The sequence below is a fragment of the Anabrus simplex genome, chromosome 1 (genome assembly GCF_040414725.1).
Source record: "Anabrus simplex isolate iqAnaSimp1 chromosome 1, ASM4041472v1, whole genome shotgun sequence".
Classification (NCBI taxonomy): Eukaryota; Metazoa; Arthropoda; class Insecta; order Orthoptera; family Tettigoniidae; genus Anabrus; species Anabrus simplex.
The window spans coordinates 840868899-840889578 of record NC_090265.1 but is presented as its reverse complement, the minus strand read 5'-3'; the positions used below and the strand labels follow the sequence as shown (position 1 = coordinate 840889578).

The 20680-nt window shown below is 38.8% G+C and overlaps 1 protein-coding gene across 3 annotated transcripts in view; it reads left to right on the top strand.

The window, feature by feature from the left end:
• Nucleotides 1-20680, top strand: part of LOC136857612 (ATP-dependent DNA/RNA helicase DHX36) — a 294182-nt gene that overhangs the window by 52553 nt on the left and 220949 nt on the right. The gene's annotated exons all lie outside the window — the stretch shown is intronic.

Sequence of the window (20680 nt, the reverse complement as noted above, 5' to 3'; positions counted from 1 at the left end):
TTATGAGATAATAGGACTAATACAGTAATGAGACTAATAACAATTTTCTCAGATGAGCTTAGTTGGTTCTTTAGATTCCCGGGGGGTTTTATAGGAAGATTTAAATAACTATACACTGTGAAGGCCGTTCAGGAACGCTGAAAAGCAGTGGCAAAAGGGGTTCTGGTTAAGACGCAGCAGGTTGTTATGCACATTAGGTACCAAAATAGAAGGAAAAAGCAATGTACATTTAAAACTTATAGCAATATTGTAGAGTATTTTGTGAAGTGATTCTACATACTGTATTGAGTTGATTATGTGTGTAAGTACAGAAGATATTATGAGTAGAATTTTGTAAATAATATAAATTTATTAAGGATGAGCTGTGTGTTTAATAGAAAAATGTTAATGTAAATTGTATAATACTGTCTTCTTTTCTTTTTAACTTAAAATGTAGTTGTTGAGAATAATGTATTTTTGTGTATCACTTGCCACCGAGGTAGAGACCTCATTTTCAAATAAAGTAATTTTATTTTATTTTTTTTAAATATTTTTTTTGACAGTTCGGGTTTTTAAAAGGCCCATACTTCTATTATTGTTTATTTATTTATTATTTATTCATTCATTCATTTATTCATTCTCTCCCTTATGATCTTGGGGACTCACGTCCTCCATGCTAGTGATGGTATATTTGATTCATTTTAGTGAATTGATTCATTTTAGTGAATTGATTCATTTTATTCCGTTCACGTTACTGAATCGATACAGTGAGCCGATTCACGGCTCATTAGTCATCGATCCTATTGCATCTGTGTAGTGTGTACTGATAAGACAGCAGCAACAACATTCAATGCTTGCTGCTGCCATCTGGTCTTCATTCTATGAACTGCTTTCGTATGCGTCATCTGACTTTCAGATTCAGTACTCTACTTGCTTATTATATCAATCATTCGCTACTGATCTGCATTTAGGGCAGTCGCCCAGGTGGCAGATTCCGTATCTGCTGTTTTCTTAGCCTTTTCTTAAATTATACAGCACATACAGCCACACTGATAAATATTACAGCACAAAACTTACGTAGTTAATAATAATAATTATAATTACTGACATAACTTAAATTTTATACGCTACCTAATGGTTTTCCACAGTTCTCTGAAAGTCACAACTCATATATAATTAGGTGTAAAAATACCTGTGTCCTCAATAAGTAGTCCACATATTAAATATAAATCAAATAAGTTGCTTTACGTCGCACCGACACAGATAGGTCTTATGGCGACGAAGAGATAGGAAAGAGCTAGAATTGGGAAGGAAGCTGCTGTGGCCTTAATTAAGGTACAGCACCAGCATTTACATGGTGTGAAAATGGGAAACCACGGAAAACCATCTTAACGGCTGCCAACGGGTGGATTCGAACCCACCATCCTTCGAATGCAAGCTCATAGCTACGCGACCCCAAACGCACGGCCAACTAGCTCAGTCATCTTTGAAAATGTCTTTTTCTATCAGCAGAGCAGCAGAGGTTTTTTTAAATCGTCATATTTTGTATAGGCTACACGAGATGTACAGTAGCACAGTGGTTTTCTAATTATACATCTTTTTATTTAAGCTATTGAGTCAGTCGGCTCACTTACTCACTGTCCACATACACCAATGATCACGTGATTCGATTATTGAAGTATTGTGCAGTGATGCGACATACAAACTGAGAGAATACCGAACGGTTCTTCCGAATATAAAACAGACAATTTCGAGTGGTCATGAGCATGACTCATAGTCATAGGGTAGGCTAGATAATAATGTTATTGGCTTTACGTCCCACTAATAACTTTTATGGTTTTTGGTCACGCTGAGGTGCCGGAATTTAGTGTCGCAGGAGCTCTTTTATGTGCCAGTAAATCTACCGACACGAGGCTGAGCACCTTCAAATACCATCGCACTGAGCTTCGATTGAACCGGCCGAGTTGGGTTCAGAAGGCCAGCACCTAAACTGTCTGAGCCACTCAGCCAGGCGGGGGGGGGGGGCTACAGAGCTGAGTTTAATTAATTATAGAACGTCAACTAGTTATAAAAATACTGATTGATTAAACGAATACTGTAAATAGAATAACCTAATAGCCTACATACTTACAAGCTAGGTACTTTAGAATTATGTTTTGACTACCTTTTTAACACTGCAAATAAATCCATCCATTATTTAAAACTCCCTGTAAGAAGAGGACAGTGAATGCAAGTGGGTATTATTTTCAAATGAGCTGAGCTTGAGAGTCCGTTATAGCGTACGATTCTTTCAGTATACTATGGCTCTGTATGTATTGCTTCAGAGGAAGTTCTGATAATGAACAGTGTGTGTGTGTTGTGTCTCACTGATCCGTGACTGCGTACGATTCTTTCGATGTGCTATGGCTCGTACGTCTCGCTGCAGCGGAAGCTCAGCTCCCCCGTCAGTGTCCTGTGTGCCGATAAGGAGCCGTGTGTGTCTTGTATCTCACTGAGCCGTGATTGCGCATTATTCTTTCAGTGTGCGATGATTCATTGTGTCTCGCTGCAGCAGAAGCTTGGCTCCCTGCCAATGTCCAGTGAGGCGTAAGTGCGCCACTTAGCACTGTTCGCTGCGACTCAGCTGAATCGTGTGCTATGAGCTTGCCATCCCTGTGAATCAGTTCACTCGACACTTGAATGAATCGATACGCTGCTTCGAATCATGCACTCGGTAGCCAACACTACTCCAATGGGAGACAGTTTTCAAATGAAATATAGAATGCAATGTTCTCAAACAAGCTTAGTTGGTTCTTTAGCTTCCAGAGGGTTTTATAGGGAGATTTAAATAACTATTCAGGTTTTTAAATGGCCCATACCCCTATTATTTTGTACTGGGTGAATAGAATGTGAGTTACTCTTGTGTGTGCTGGATCCAGTCTAGCTGCGATGTGGCCAAGGCCATACCCGACAAGCCGGGAATCCCAAGCTTCTTGGGAACTATAAGTGCTTTATAAGTCTGGGCTAAACAGCTGCTGAAACTCCACGCGTACAGTAGTGTTCCAAGATAGTTAATAAGTACACAGACAATCTTCACCTATTATTATTCTGTCAGCTCCACATAGATGAGCCTTTTCCTCATCAGTCCCAGTTCTTCTGTCGGCGGCGGCTGATAGTCGTATCTGAGTATTCATATTTCTCCTGCGATTCTTCCAGTACTTGAATTCAGGGATGCAGATGCCTTTGATGGGGTCTCCTGCCTATACTGAATTTTTCGAGGAATTCTGTCATCTTTCATGCGCTGGACATGTCCAGTTCATCTGAGTTTGCCTTTTGTAGAACTGTTGTGTTTGGAATAGAGTCATCCCAGTTGAAGTTCATAATTAGACCTGGGATTTTAAAGCAGGTGCCTATTTTGTTCCTTAAGAAATAACATGAAAATTCTAAAATATATTGATGTTTCATGATAAATCCCTTAGATTTACAGAGTTTTATAGTGCCCTAAAATACCTATTTGTACCTTTAGAGCTTATTTTACTATTTTAGTGCCTAAAATGCCTATAATGGAAGCAAAATTTTCAAATCAGCTGATGAAAATCATGTTTAAAATTACTGAAGTGTTTATAAATTTCAGTGTTCAATAGATAGGGGATAAAATATGGACAAGCAGGCTAGTGTACTGCACAAGAATCCAGGTTATTCAGTGCTGGAAAGGGTACATCAGGTAATGGGTGGGGGAAAAGTAGACTTACCTAGTGAAACTGAACTGAAAGAATATAGGTAAATTTTCCTATGCCCCTTTAACATCTATGAGTGCTTTCAAAATGATTTTAACGGACAAAAGACACAATCTGACTGTAGAAAATTTGAAGATTATTATTATGTAGGTACTGTAAACTACGAATGAAAGTGTTGTAGGAATATTTTTCACAAATAACTAAACACATGCTCCGTTCGCGTTTACACCATTATGGGATGCCTACAGTGCTGTAATTGTGTTCAGTGATTTTTGTTTTAAGGTTTTTGTTCATAACTGATTATGATTTTTCATGTAATCCATAAATGTTTTTGATAAATGATTTTTTAATTCTGTCTTAATTTTGCTGTTATTTCTGTCTGTGTGTAGGAGGTGTATTAGGATGATCACAAACACTCGGTCTCTTAGCGAGAAGAATTAACCATACGTGGTTAATATCCTCGGCTCATCCTTGAAATGAACCCGAGGCCCTACGCCAATAAGCTGACACTTCATCCTGGAAGCCGGACTTTCAGATATAATTATTAAGAGCCTGAAATAAACATTTTCAACCATTCAACATGGAGTGCCGTACCCTGCATGCTGACTCCCCAGTGCTCTCTGTCGTGGAGTGACGTATATTGCGCGCGCGTAACAGCTTCTGCTTTGTGCTTATTACAAATGTAGTAAGATATATCTATAGACGAAGCGTTGATCTTTAATTTGATGTGCATATCTATAGAGTTTTTATTGATTATGTACAATATTGCATAAAATCAGCTTCGTGGTCCATATTGCACTTTAACAGATTCACATCTAAGTATTTTTTTATTTTCCACCTTTGTTGATACATTAGTTGCTTAAGGCAAAGCATTGATACTTTGTCAATATATGTTAATTTTTTATCTAAACAGTGTTATGTGGCTGAAGATGTTAATAGGTTGCAAAACATGCAACCACTTTTAACCAATAAGTTTCCTTAAGCAACTAATGTATCGACAAGGTGGAAAATAAAAAAATACTTAGTTGTGAATATGTACGATATATCGCATCTAAAAAAACAACGAGTTCCATTGTTGACATCATGGCAGCTAAACCTTTTCTTGTAATCGCAAATTCGAAAATTAACGTTTTACCGAATGATGATATGGAAAGTTTAGTCTCGTTAAACAAGGACCAGGATATAGAATCTGAGAGTGAAAGTTGTGATCATGACATTGATGTTGCTTTTGATACGTGGGAAGATATCGTCCGTAATGTTATTGATGGTGGGTTTGTGTGGAAAGACATTGAATAATTACAGAGGGCAAAGGGAAATGTTTACTGCAGATTATGGATCGCAGATTGCTGCAAAGAACTGCTTATATCCTGTGAAAATTTGTCCGTTGTTTTTTACTGTCAAGTTCGTAATGATGATAATAGAACAGGCAGTTATATGATCAACATCACATGCGATCACACGGTATGTTATTTCTGTACAGATCGAGGTTAAATAAATGGGTACTAGTTACTGTGGAGGAATGTATGAAGTTTTTGCATTGTATATGTTTATGAGCGTAGCACAGAAAGCTATATTGAGATCTTATTTCTCAAATAAACGGGTACTAGCTAGTCTTATATTTGGTTCAGCCATATTCCTTGTTCGATTTGAAAGCATTACAAGGTTCCCCCACTTCATTGACCTTGGGTAATTCCAGTAACTTATGCTGTTCGTGTATTTATGCATTAATAACAAACTGAAAATTTTGGTAAAATTCATTGAACTGTTTGTCAGTTATGCCCGATTAACTAAACGCCTGAACTCATAGCATGATTGGTGCTCTACTCCTCCCGCAGCACAGGGTAGCCAGGTAGTGAAAGTCGTCCCACAATGAGAAGCGATTAAGATAATTTTTGATAATTTGTAACAAAGAATTCAAATAAATCCATTTTTGTTAACAAAATATTAAGCTTTTAGTCTCAAATTTTTCAGTGTCGTACTAGATTTCATCCGGAAGGTTTGTCGCCCATTCATGCTTGAAAATCCACAGCCTGTTTCCAGTCATTCCACCGGGTCAGGACTGGAATGAATGAAGCCCCCATCTAGCGGCGAGGATAGGAATTGTGCCGGCTGCCAAAGTCTGTCGCACTCCTCTGGGGCATTGATTAATGAATGACAGATGAAATGAAATGATATTGGAGAGTGTTGCTGGAATGAAAGATGACTGGGAAAACCAGAGTACCCGAAGAAAAACCTGTCTACCTTCATTTTGTCCAGCACAAATCTCACATGGAGAGACCGAGATTTCAACCACGGAACCCAGCAGTGAGAGACCGGCGTGCTGCTGCCTGAGCCACGGAGGCTCCCCATTTGTGCTTATAAATAGAAATTAATTATTTTTAAACAGTTCGTGAGTCGCTAAACAATATCATTTTGAATTTGTCTTAGAATAACTGCATTTTGTAAAACCCTTACTTGTCAGCCGATTAATAAAATACAAATTCCTGACTCAGAAGCAGGAAAATCAATTCTCACAAAGGGACTCTGTAGCCTGAAGAAAATCCAGCAGGTGTGTGCGCTACCTTTTTTTCTTGACATACACATTTTAGTTACAGTACTTTTGTTTTCCTTACAATAGGGGTCACCTTTGAAGTAAATAAATGGAGAAATGGAGCAGAATTTGTTTGTTTAAGATTGTATTCGGACATCACAAGTCTCACAGTTGAATCGTTCTGACTGCCAGTTACTGTAAATTTTAATTGCTAATAGTTATCATTTGATCGTGATTTCGCGAGTTACTTATACTAACATTAGAACACATCCGCAAGTTTTTGAAATGTATTATCAACTATATAAATTGCTATAATAAACGTTATTGTAATTTATATTTATTTATTTATTTATGTGCATGAAGTATTATAATTTATTGAAGTGAGAAGATAAATTGATTTTAAACTTATTTTATGCAACAATATAAATATATAAGCGGGCGTAATCAAATAGTTAAATTTGCTGCATAATAATATTTATACATTTATTTGTGACACGATTAATGAAATATTAACCTTATTTTCTTACTGAAGTGCGAATTAGGGAATAATTTAGCTACATACTAAAATTTCAAAAATGATATGATTAAATTATGTGTTGTTTACAACATTATGCCAAAAGACAACATCCTGTACGTACGGGGGGAAAAAAGTGTCCTTGCCTACACTTTTTTTGAAAAAATAATTCCTCACAGACAGACTTGAAGAATGAAGTAAAAGTGATTATATAAATGAGTCAGAACATGTGAATTAGCTCCTTTTTAACCATTACCCAAATGCAAAAATGATATACTTTAATAGTATAAAATGAAATATAGTTTGCCTATAGGTTATTTTGGAAATTCAAAATATCATGAAAATAATAGACAAATTATATTTTATGCAGTGTTTAAAAAATTCTGTAAGTGTACGTTATAAATTAATGAAATTCTCGTATAATATATAAACAAGAACGAACTATTAAATGTGGCACGGGTGGCATCAAAACATACAGAAATATTTTCATGTTATCGAGCAGCAATAAGGTTTTTTTAATGTATCAAGCCTGTAAATGTCTCTCATAATAAGTTCAATGTAAAAAAAAATTGGTTTACTCAACGTTTAAACAAATGACAGATGCCATGATTCTACCTTTCCACATAACCCGTTGATTTGTAAATGGTACTGCTCTAAAAATGTTTGTTAAATCTATTTCATAATTTAAAAATGCAGCATTTTTTATTTGCTGATGATCGTGGTTATTGCTTTAAAGAGGAAGTTCAACTGTGCAACGTTCACCTACGTAGCATAACTGTTAGTGCTACTAGCTACTATCATTGGAGACCCAGTTTGATTCCTGGTACTACCAGAGGTTTAAGAATGACAGGAGGGCTGGTTTGAGGTTGAAATGACACATGTAGCTCATCTCCATTGGAGCTGTGCGTGACAAGAGCTCTACCACCTTGGGACGAGGAGAGGAGTGTTATCTGGCTCCATGGCTTATGGGTTGTCATACTGGCCTTTGATCCAAGGAGTCCCAGGTTCAATTTCTGGGTATGTCAGGAATTTTAACCTTCATTGGTGAATTCTTCTGGTTCGGGGGTTGGGTTTTTGTGCCGTCTTCAACTTTAGAATTCGTCTTAGGTAGGGTCAAACATCACAGATGCACAGGTCGCCTGTACACCTGCACCATGTCTGTCTGGGGTCCATATACCATTATTGTCATCATCATCATCATCATTATTATTATTATTAATATTATTAGGCAACCGGCCTCCATAAACACTAATCAGAAGGAATTTAGAAGATGCCCGACCTTCGAGGAATGAAGGCATCGGCAAAAGAAAGGGGCGGTTGACGAATAGGCCTCGCAAACCTCATATCTTCGGAGTTGGAAGATAACTAATGTTGACCAAGGGTTATAGGATAAGAAAGATGGAAGTGAGGAGCCTGACACAAATAAGTGGAGGCAATGCCAGACTCATCTAGGGGAACCATGGTTGCCAATCCACACTCGCAAATCGAGAGCCCCAGGTTCCCCTTTCAGTCACCTCTTACGATTGGTGGAGGATACTGTGGGTGTATTCTGTCATCCCATCCACAGGGTATTTTATTGCTGTGCTGTAAAATCTTAACCTCCCCCGAAAAATATTCCTGGGTATGGCTTTGGCGGCACGTATTCTGTTCTCCATGTCCTCCGTTGAGCAGTAACTAGAGAGAATACTTCCTAGATAGAGGAAATGATCTACTTGTTCTAGAGGCATAATGGAGATAGAAATACTGAAATCTGTAAGGGCAGTTTCAGGAGCTGCCTGTGTGAGTATGTTTTAGGAATATTGATGGTTTGGCCAAATTGTTCATATGTCCGAGTGAAACAGTTAACTGACATTTGCAGCTTGTCAGGTGTATGAGTTGGAGAAGCATTGTCATCTGCATATTGCAGTTCAGAATTCTTCTGTAAGTTGTGGATTATTATGTTATGGATGATGGTAGAATTATCTCTTTTTTTCAAAGAAGTTATAGGAGTCAGACAAGGCTGTTAATTATTGCCCTTCCTGTTCATAATCTGCTGAAAGGCATAAAATTACAAAATGAGTTGACTGTAAAGGGAAATGGTATTGAAAACTTACAGTCTATTAATGTACTGTAAGTGCCATATTGTAGTACTTGAAGTACTCGGTATTGTTCCAGGATTATAGCACAAGAGACAAATCACAGTCTAGCAAAGATGATCAATGAATTTGTAGCAGCGATCAACAGTATTTTTAAGTATGGAAGCATAAAACTATCTACAAACTATGTCCAATAAAATTCAATAGTTTGTAGATAGCTTTATGTTAGAGAGTAATGCCAGGAGCTGAAGAAGAGAATTTTTCATATTCTCAAAACATGTACTCATGTATTAACAAGTACTAGACAATAAATATGGTATTGTAATGTATTGACAAATAGCCTCCATGGCTCAGGCGGCAGCGTGTCAGCCTCTCACCACTGGGTTCTGTGGTTCAAATCCTGGTCGCTCCATGTGATATTTGTGCTGGACAAAGCGGAGGTGGGACAGGTTTTTCTCCAGGTACTCCGGTTTTCCCAGTCATCTTTCATTCCAGCAACACTCTCCAATATAATTTCATTTCATCTATCAGTCATTAATCATTGCCCCAGAGGAGTATGACAAGTCTCGGCAGCCAGCACAATTCCTATCCTCTCCGCAAGATGGGGGCTTCATTCATTCCATCCCTGACCCGGTCACTGACTGGAAAACAGGTTGTAGGTTTTCATTCCTTCATTCATAATGTATTGCCGAAGCGGATCCATAAAAATATATTATAGACCTATCTGTGTCGGGTCAACATAAAAATAAATAAACTCATTTGATGAGGGCCAGACTTATAGATTATTCCAACTCCAAATTTGTGCAAACACTGTTCTATCCAAAGGTCACCATGTCTGGGGTGTACCATTTATGCATGGATTCGAGTAAAACCATTGCTGTCAAGGTCAACAGGTGTCTCCAGAACAGATGAATGAAGGTACCAGGTGGTACGTGCTGATAGCATGGTACGGTTATGTCGCTAAGTACATGTGGCATTGGATCCCTTTTGCCAGTAAGGTGCAGTTCAGGTCCATGGTGATGCTGTCCTCGTATGAAGACTGTTCACGTAAGATAAAATGGGACCCCCGGTACATCTGCCAATGTCCTTCACTGATGAACGATACATGAAACCTGCTGTCAGATCATGTCAGATGACCAGTTGGTCTGATGAATACTCCACGGACATGCAGATACTAGTCTGAACCCCAAAGTCATCCAAATTCAATGCTATTGGGCATATCTGGAATGTTGTCGAGTGGGATTTATGTGCCTTTGACCTGCTTGGGCCAATTTACGCACATTATGTGAGGCTGTGAAATGGCTATTGATCAGTATGGCTCCCCAACACTTTTGGTGTGTTATGGACTCCATGCTATGCTGCATGTCCATTGTCATCATGCTGAAACTAGGTGTCAGATGCTCCTAACCAAGTATTTCTAATATAACTGATCATTGGTATAGTCCCAATGAGAAATTTTTCTCTAATGGTTTAAGGACCATTGGTGGATTGGATAGTCCTAGCTGCCCAAGCACAAAGAGGGCCACGGCTCAGAATATGTTCATGCTATTGCCACTGATACTTGACTCTCGGGACCACTTACCTGGTCATTCAACCATTGTCCATGTTTCGCCAACTAGGACATGACTACAGGATCCCATACAACGAAAGGAATAGAATAGAATCATTTTTATTGCCGTTAGGCAACTGGCAATTGCAATGGACAGAGTCATAAGTGCATAGTTACAAAATATTACAAGTATCTCATTAAGCACAAAATTAAATACAACTATATACACAAAAGTTAAAATAAACAGAACACTATTCGTCCAAAGGAGTGATGATAAATAACTGCTAATTTACCAACGTGTTAGGATGGTGTTGGCCTTTATTACCCCCCTTGAAACGGTGTTATTTTTTCTTCAAATTCAGATACTGAGTAGAAGCTATTGGATGTCAACCAATTTTTAAGGGTTCTTTTGAAGTTACGTAGGGGCATATCCTTTACTTGGGCAATAGTAGTGTGTTGAATAATTTAATGCCATTAGGTTAGTTTTCTTGTGTTTTTCTCAGCCTAACATATGGTAAATCTAAATCGTTCCTATATCTTGTGCCATATGAGTGTACATTGCTGTGAGTTGTTAGGTCGATGTGATTTTCTTTAGTATTGAGTATACTACGATAAATGTATAATGAGGGAAGAGTCATAATTGCAAGGTTTTGGAATATAGGTCTACAAGACTCCCTTGTGGCCTTACCTTTAATACATCTTATTGCCTTCTTTTGCCACTTGAACACATCTTGAGCCCCTGTTGAGTTACCGCATAACATGGTACCATATGATAAGTGTGAATGAAAGAAGGCATAGTATGCACTCATCATCCGACTGCTACTAACTGACCCTTCAAGTCTGTGAAGCAAAAATATCACTAGCCAGTTTTGTACATAACTTTTGCGTGTGTGTTTTCCAGGTTAATTTACAATCCATATACAATCCCAATAATTTGACATAATTTTGATCATTATTATCCAGACCTGAATTAATTAAATGGAAGTAGATCACCTCTGTCTTTTTATTATTTTGGATAAGTTTATCTGCCTGCAACGAAGAGGATGATTTGTGTAGCATTTCTATCCTTTCCTCCTCAATGTATTTTAAGTCTCTATTGCTTGTTATGATAGTAATATCATCTGCATAGAGCACTGATCTACAGGGTAAATTACTAACAATATCATTTATATACACGAGGAAGAGGAAGGTTCCTATAACTGAACCACCATGTTTTTACCTTGAGAGGCCCAAATCGTTGATTTTCTACCAGTACAATTTGATACCTGTCATTGAGGTAGGATGTAATTAATAATAACTCTAAATCTTTCACGCCATAATAGCTAAGCTTACTTATTAGTATATTGTGTGGTTCTGAATCAAAAGCTTTGCTGAGGTCTAACAGTGTAGCACTTGTAATGTGGTGTGACTCAAAGCCTTGAATTACTTCAGTCACAACAGCTTCTAAGGCTTTAATGGTGGATTTATAGATAGCTGTTCCTTTATACAATATTCTATTATCTTAGGTATGATTGGAACAATTGTAATGGGTCGATAACTGCCTGGATCCATAATGTCTCAATTATTAAACACAGGAATTGTAACTGTAATTTTTAGACAGTCTGGGAAAGTCCCCTCAGCCAGTATCCAATTGATGAGGTGAGTTAGAGGAATTATTATTATGTCAATAATTTGTTTTGGAATAAAATTACTTATGCCATAGTAGTCTTCACAGTTTGAAGAATTTAGTTCTGAAACTATTTTGCAGACTTTCTTAGTGTTTATAACTTGCCATTTAAAGGGGTGTCTGTTATTTTCAGGAGTTACACTATTCTTTAGTAGATTGTTGTATGCAGTTTCATTGTCTCCAGAGGTGTTAACTGATATTCATATGTTTGGCACTGTTAATAAAGTATTCTTTAAGTACATTTGGTTCTATTGGCACAGGATTCTCCCTCTTTGCCCTAAGTACAGTCAAACTTCTATAAATTGAACATCTGTAACTCAAATTTTCAGCATCTCTAAGGAATTTCCATTTCCTGACGGAATCTTATATATTTTATGTGTTGTGTATTTCCTATAACTCTAAGTTCAATTATTCTAAGTTTTTGATATCTCAAAGAATATTTACAGTCCAGATGCAACATATGTTTTTGTAACTCAAAATTATGTGGAACATATGTGTACTCATCCCCACATAAAACTAGTTCTTGCAGTAGGTACTGGAACTTCCTGTAAGTTGTTTCCTTGTAACCATTCTCTAGATTTTAGTTAAAGAGTATTGTTTCATTAGCCACATGACGTAGCATCTTAACGGTACTGCACTTTGCAACCTTGAGTAGCCGCATACCATGACAGCTTAAATCCTACTTTAGGGAACTTTACAACACTCAACAAGCTGTTCATGGTACAGGCTGATGCATTGGTTGGAATATCCTGACGTGCTGGGTCACTCGAGCACTGACCCCATTTTGCAGCTTTATTCAAAAACAGTCATCAGTTGGTGAGGATGTGCTTGGTGCTCTTAATCTACTGGAGAAATTTGATGAGAGCATAGTGTTACACAGAAAACTCCAAATGAAAACAACGTCCTTCTTTTCAAAAATATGGATTTGTAAGTATCCTAAATGAGAATGGTTACGTTCTAAGTGCTGAGTTACCAGTTGACTGTTTGGTACCTCAATGCTGAGGTTTTTCATTTGTATGTAAAAAAAAATGGTAGAAGCCTCAATTTTTAACTTATCAGTGGGGTGATTAGCTTAAAATGTTCATAAATCTAACTGCAAATGGAAAATCCTACACTTATGTTCAATATTATTTTTGAGAGAAAACAAAATTACACTTTTTGCACCCACGTGTAGATCATCTTTATATAAGGTAAAGAGTCCAAAATAAAATTATTTCCTAAAATCTGTAGTAAGCAGCTAATACATGTAACTCCTTACAAGTAGTTGATATTTTAAAATACTTTCTAAACCTAAATGTGGTGAGAGTTCAATGTTTTCCATCGGTTGTTTGTGGTACCGATTTGTTTCATCAACAACCAGCTGCACCAACTCCATTGGCACAAAAGTTTAAAAATATCAATGATTTTGGGGTTGTCATCAAGCACTACTTGGCTCCCAAGAGTCTGTCACAGTTACTTGAAAGTGCGGGGGAGAAAAGTCATCCATCCACCACGAAAATAGTGATGAAATAGTTTTCGAACTCACCGTGTTTTACTTCTTTCATTTAGGAGGAGGCTCTGTTTCTTTCTCACTTAAAATATTTTCATCAATCTCTGTATCACTCTCACTTTTAAAATCACTTAACAGTTCATTAAAATCATCTTCATCATCCCTTTCTGCTATGGTTAATAACTGAAAGAGTCTTTAATCCGAAATAACATTGCTGCGAGAGCAACTAGCTTGTTGTTCTGCCATGCTTGTTTACATCACAGATGAACTCCACAGATGTCTACAAAAAGCTCAGTTGTAATCCAACCAGCGAGGTGAATGGACGTGTAGTGCTGAGTGTGTGACTAGAATGTGTATGCAGAAGAATGGGAGTGTCGACCGAGTAATACAGGTGTGCTATAGGGAGGTGGCCTTGTAGAATGAAAGTAATGTCCATTCACAATGTCAACAGTCCCTATAACTTTACACATTTTGTACTAACAGCATGTGTAGTGATGGTACTGTTGGTGATCAGTGGCAGTGTTCTCCCCAGAAATTTTCGTTTCCTGGGTGGCAGGAATGAGTAGCCGGGTGGGGAATACTACGTAAAAAATAAATATTATAAAATTTCAACGTATTCCCCTCAGGCCATTAACAATAATATTAGACAGGTAAACATTAACTGCAAAATTCAACTATTTTAGTGTTATCACGAAGAAGGCGTAACAGAGTAGTTTGAACTTCTAGTGTTCTACTGCTCGTTCATAATCAGTCGGTTGCTGTGGAGAGTCAGACGGGTTTGTTACATCCCACGGAATCGAGTGCTTGCATGCGATTTCACGCTAATCCAGACACCGCTCGTGCACGGCACTACGTGATAAGCTGAACTCCGATGTAACTCACGCAATTATGCTGACAATAATGATTTTTTCCTTTAAGTAAACAGTTTTACAGTTTTTACATTTCAATTTGGAACATATAATGACTGAAATATGTGTAGCCTCCGTAGCTCAGGGGACAGCACGCCGGCCTCTCACCGCTGGGTTCCGTGGTTCAAATCCCGGTCACTCCATGTAAGATTTGTGCTGGACAAAGCGGAGGCGGGACAGGCTTTTCTCCGGGTGCTCCGGATTTCTCTGTCATCTTTCATTCCGGCAATACTCCACTATCATTTCATCTGTCAGTCATTAATCATTGCCCCTGAGGAGTGTGACAGGCTTCGGCAGCCGGCACAATTCCTATCCTCGCCGCAAGATGGGGCCTCATTCATTCCATCCCTGACCCAGTCACTGACTGGAAAACAGGTTGTAGGTTTTCAATGACTGAAATATGTATTAATATTATGTAACCCGAGTGTGTTAGGAGCTCGCAGCTGTGAGCTTGCATTCAGGAAATAGTAGGTTCGAACCACACTGTCGGCAGCACTGAAGATGGTTTCCGCGGTTTCCCATTTTCACACCTATCCCATCGTCGCCGTATGACCTATCTGTGTCGGTGCGTCGTAAAGCAACTTGAAATATTATGTAACTAGCAGATATCTAGGTTATGATAGCCAAGCGGTCAGCGGAAACGGCCGGGCAGTGCACCCATAAGAAAGGTCCTCGGGAGAACACTGAATGGTGTGGAGTTGAACCCAGGTCCTGGACTGTCTTGGGAGGATATTGAGAAGCTGAAGGAAGTTATGAAAGTTCTATTGATGGACTAGAACAAGGAACTGCAAGACATGAAGACTGATTTAAAAACGGAACTAAGTGAGATCAAGGAGTGTCTGTACAAAATAAGAATAAATAAGAATTAAAGTTCTGGACTTGGAGGCAAGGGAAGCCTCCGTGGCTCAGATGGCAGCGCATTGGCCTCTCACCGGTGGGTTCCGTGGTTCAGATCCTGGTCACTCCTTGTGAGATTTGTGCTGGACAAAGCAAAGGCGGGACAGGTTTTTCTCCGGCTACTCTGGTTTCCCCTGTCATCTTTTATTCCAGCATCACTCTCCATCATCATTTCATTTCATCTGTCAGTCATTAATCATTGCCCCATAGAAGTGCGACTGGCTTCGGCAGCCGGCACAATTCCTATCCTCGCCGCAAGATGGGGGCTTCATTTGTTCCATCCCTGACCCAGTCACTGACTGGAAAACAGATTGTAGGTTTTCATACTTAGAGGCAAGGGAAAGGAAGCTTGAGATGGAGGAATTGACGTGAGAAAGGGAAGATAGGAAGAGAAATATAATTATATATGGACTGGTTGATTCGGAGAAGGGAAATTTTAACGAGGTGTTGGACAAAGTAATTTTCTTAATACGCAAAAAAGTCAAAGTGGAGTGTAGCGAGAGTGACATTGATAACGCTTTTAGAATGGAAAAAAATATGGGTTAAAGGCCAGTAAGTGTATGGTGTCAAGCATAAAATCTCGACAAATTTTGAAGAACGCGAAACACCTGAAAGGTTCAAAAATTTGGATTAGGAAGGAACTGGATGTGAAAGAAATGAAAAATATGAAAGTACTACACTTCCATTTATTTCAAGCAAGGAAGTCAGGTCTCGAAACATTTATCACTGGAAACAGGCTTGTGGTGGTAGGAGATTCTTGGTCGAGCAAATGGTCTGCCACGAAATTGTAGGAGAGGGTGCAACGGTCAGAGACGTCAGCGATGGGGAAGGTCAGTGTCAGGCTAGCACACGCGAGAACGCTGAAGCAGCAATCGTAGAAAAAGAAGTGTTATCCGAGCTACAGGGTCAGCGCACTGCAAGGTCGGAGAAAGAACAAACGGCTGTACCAGCAGAAGCTGTGGACTTTGGTCTACCAAACTACCGGTTCGATCACGTGCAGGATCCAGCAGAGGGACAGAAGAAAGGAGGAGAGAAACAATGGCTAAAGGCAAAAGTTTATGTCTAAAGAACTTATGGTCCAAAAAGGGCAAGCCACATGAGGACACTATGGACAAGGAAATTATTAGTTCACTAGAAGACAGCATTTTAGAAGTGGAGAAATCGAGGGTAACAAGGCAACCAACTTGCCAGAAAGTAACAATAAGAAATAACTTGAATTGAGACTAGGATGTGTGAACATAGGGGGATTTTTGAATGAGGTAGGAAACGAAGAGGTGAAACAATTAATGAACAAACTGGACATTTTTACCTGTGTTGAGAGTTGTATTGCACCAGAATACAAAGTCCATGTGGATGGTTTTAAAATATATAACACCATGCAAGTTGGCCGTGCGGTTAAGAGCGCCCAGCTGTGAACTCGCATCTGGGAGATAGTGGGTTCGAATCCCACTGTCGGCAGCCCTGAAGATGGTTTTCCGTGGTTTCCCATTTTCACAGCAGGCAGATGCTGGGGCTGTACCTTAATTAAGGCCACAGCCGCTTCCTTCCCATTTCTAGGCCTTTCCTATCCCATCGTCGCCATAAGACTTATCTGTGTCGGTGCAATGCAAAAAAAGAAAAAAAGCAAGGCAAGAGATAGGAAAATTTGAATGGGCAGGTATCCTGGTGAAATACTACCCCGGATAAGGGATTACAAGCTATTAGAATCATTCCGTATTGATGGTTTTCACTTTACAGAGGAAAAATTAAAAGTATCCTATTCAATACAAATCATTGTATTGAATAGGAGGATACTTTTAATTTTTCCTTTGTAAACTGATAAGGGATGATACACAGGAGAAAATTGAGCTTGTAGAAACAGAAATGGAAGAAATTCTTTTTGATAAAAATAAAGAGAAATGGGAGTGGTGAAATCAGCTTATGTCTTGGTTTTGTCTACAACCCTCCGGAAGGTTCCCCATTTGCAAACAAAGATTTTTCCCTTGAGTTGGGAATGGAAAAAAACAGATTAAGGAATATGTATGAAGATGTAGGTATAATATTTATGGGGGACTTCAATGCGAGGGTTGCAGATCGAAAACCAGTATATGGTAAAGAGGTAGAGGCAAAATGTAGCTAATAAGAGAACAAGTCAAGATGAAGGGTATAATAGGTACGGCAATAAATTACTAGAACTGTGTGGTACGGTAGAACTGTATATCCTGAATGGTTGGTGGCCAGAAGATGAAGTGGGTAACTTGACATATATAACAAACGGGAGGCAGTGTTATAGACCTAGCATTAGGTTCAAAAGAGGCATTACCACTCGTCGAAAGGATAACAGTTGAAGACTGGGCAGAATCTAACCACTTACCAATAATCATCAAATTGATAAGTAGGGAAGAGCATAGTGTGGCTTGTTATCAAGGAAATATTAAAAAGAGATTAGTGCCAAAATATAGATCGAGGGATGACCTCAGGAAAGATTTTGAGGATTATTTTAAAGGGAGATGTCTCAAAATTATGAACATAAGGATAGGACTTACAATCTAAAATAACCAATTAGATGTAACATTATCCCTCTATTCAACTTGTAGAAAATACTATATTGACAGCAGGTCAAAAGATGCGAGTGAAAGGATCAGGGTTGCCAAGAAATACCGGGTGGTACAAAGAAGAATGCAGAAAGAAAAGGGCGGAAGTAACAGTCTTTAAAATGAAAAGAGTATAGAGAACTATTAGTAAACACAAAATATTAATGGAAGAAAAAACAAGCTGACAATCTAAACAGAGATTCCAAAAGAAAGGACAGTAAGAAAATGTGGAATATAATGAACCAAGTCTGCAGAGATAGAAAAAGTACAACACAAGCGATTATAAGTAATGGGGTTGGATCAAGCATTTCAGACGGCTATTAGATGGGGATCTAACATAGAAAAGACTGGGACTAGAGTACTTTCTGCCTACCTTAGACCAGGAGATTTCAATTTGTGAAGTAAAAGATTTAATAGAGAAGGGGCAAAAAGGTAAAGTTGGGGTAATTTCAGGTATTAATAATGAGTTCTGGAAAGAAGTAAGTAAAAACAACTTTATCCTCGAAAGTATAGTAAAAATATTTAATAAGATATTAGAAGGAGCGAGAGTACCAAAATCATGGCAGGAGGGAGTTATTTGCCCTATAGAAATGGGGTGAAAGATCAAATCCAGGTAACTATAGAGGGATAATGTTACTTGATTCTTTAAGTAAGATTTATACAGGGATATTGGCAAAAATATTTTAACAATGAATTGGAAGGAAAATGAATTGATCGACCTAATGGAGAGACGAAACTGAAGTGAAGTAAAAGGGAAAGGAATGAAGAAACAAAGAAAGGGGTACACCTTGTACTGGATGGGTAACAGTAAAGAGAAAAGAAATGGAGTGGGATTTGCAGTGAATCAGAATGTTGAACCAATAGCTGAAGTTGAGTATGTAAATGAATTAATTATCATCATCATTTTACAGTTCCAGTTTCCCAGGTACTGCTGGCAAGCCTCTTCCATTCTGTCTTATTGAGATACATTCTGTTGTTAATGATGTCCTCCAGTGTTCTTCCCCGATCTGCAATGTCCTTCTTTACGATGTCCATCCAGTGGGTTCTTGGTCTTCCCACCATCTGTTTCCCTGCCACGTGTTGCTCCAAGTTAACATATGCTGTCGTTGTTGGCTCCACCCTCATTATATGCCCAAACCACCTCAGTCCGGGCGTGCTGATCCGATCTAGCAATGATGTAACAATCCCAGCTTCCTTCCTAACCACATCATTCCTCAACTTGTCCAGTTTGATTTTTTTGAATTGTGGACCTAAGGAACTTCATCTCGGATGCCTGCAACCTTGATGAGTCTTTTTTAGTGAGGGTGCAGGTTTCAATACCATAGGTTAAGATTGGTATTAAGTACTGATTGAACATCACTAGCTTTGATTTTGTTGGTACTTGGGGATCCCAGAGGAGTGTTCGTACTTGCTGGTAAAAGTGAGAACTCTTATGCACTCTATTTGCCACCTCCTTTGTGGCTAGTGTATCTCGAGGTGTTACACTGCCGAGGTATGTAAAGCTTTCCACACTTTCTAGTGGATGGTTTCCTAGCATGATGTTCGCTGGTTGTCCCTCTCTGTTTATTTCCATCACTACTGTTTTGAGTTTGCTTATCTTGAGATTGAACTCCTGGAACTTAATCTTCCATTCATTGAATTTTGACTGTACTTGTTCCTCATTTTCTCCACAGATCATAACATCATCAGCAAAGGCCATTGCATTTAGTTCACCCGAGGTTTTCCTGATGTTCTTCATTATGTCGTCCATGATGGTGATAAACAATAATGGAGATCTTGCATTGCCTTGCTGGACTCCACTTTCGGTCACCCGATCACACACAGCTGGTACAGTTCTCACACAGCATCTGAACTTTCCTCACCAGTCCCTCTGGCACATTCCTTTTTTTTTTTTTTTAGGCATTCCCATATCTTCTCTCTTGCAATGCTGTCATAAGCCTTATCAATATCAAGGAAAACCATATAAACAGATCGTTGCATTTTCCCCCCAATATTTTTCCATTAACATACGGACACTGAAGATTAGGTCTGTTGTGGACCTGTTAGGCCTGAAGTCATACTGTTCCTCTTTAAACTGTAGCTCTAAGATGACTCGCTATCTGCTCTCTTAAGATTTTCTCAAGAATCTCAAGCCCATGAGAAAGGAATGTTATTTCGTGGTAGTTGGAGCATTTGCAGCGATTTCCTTTCTTAAACAGGGGGATAATGACGCCCTTGCTCCAATCAGTAGGTATCTTGCCATCTTTCCAAACTGCATTGAGCACTCTGTGTAGCCACTGTAAACCGTGGACTCCTGCTCCTTTAATCATGTCCGTGCTAACTTCATCGATTCCTGGGGATTTTCCTTGCAACATCTTCTTAAGGGCTGCTTTTGTTTCTGCCCATGTAATGAGAGGTACCTCTGTGCAGGTTTCAACAGCTGGTTCTTTTGTTCTCTGATCTGCTTCTGTTCTGTTCAATAGGTGATCAAAATGATTCCTCAGAACCTCTCTCATGTTCTCTTCTTTCCTGGCCAGATTTCCATTAGGATCCTCAATTGCTTTGATAGTTTCAACTGAATCCCTTTTGATTTTGATCACTCTGAACAGTAGTTTCATATTGCCTCTGCTATCTTCCTTCAGTTTTTGAGTAAATTTCTCCCAGCCCTTTATCTTCTCCTCGTCTACTACTCTTTTAACTCTCAATTTCTTGTCCCGGTAAACTTGCTCGGGTTCTCTGATCTTCCCCTCATCCCTTACCTGTTCTGGCTTAGATTTATCTCTCTCTCGTTCTTTTGTGCCATGT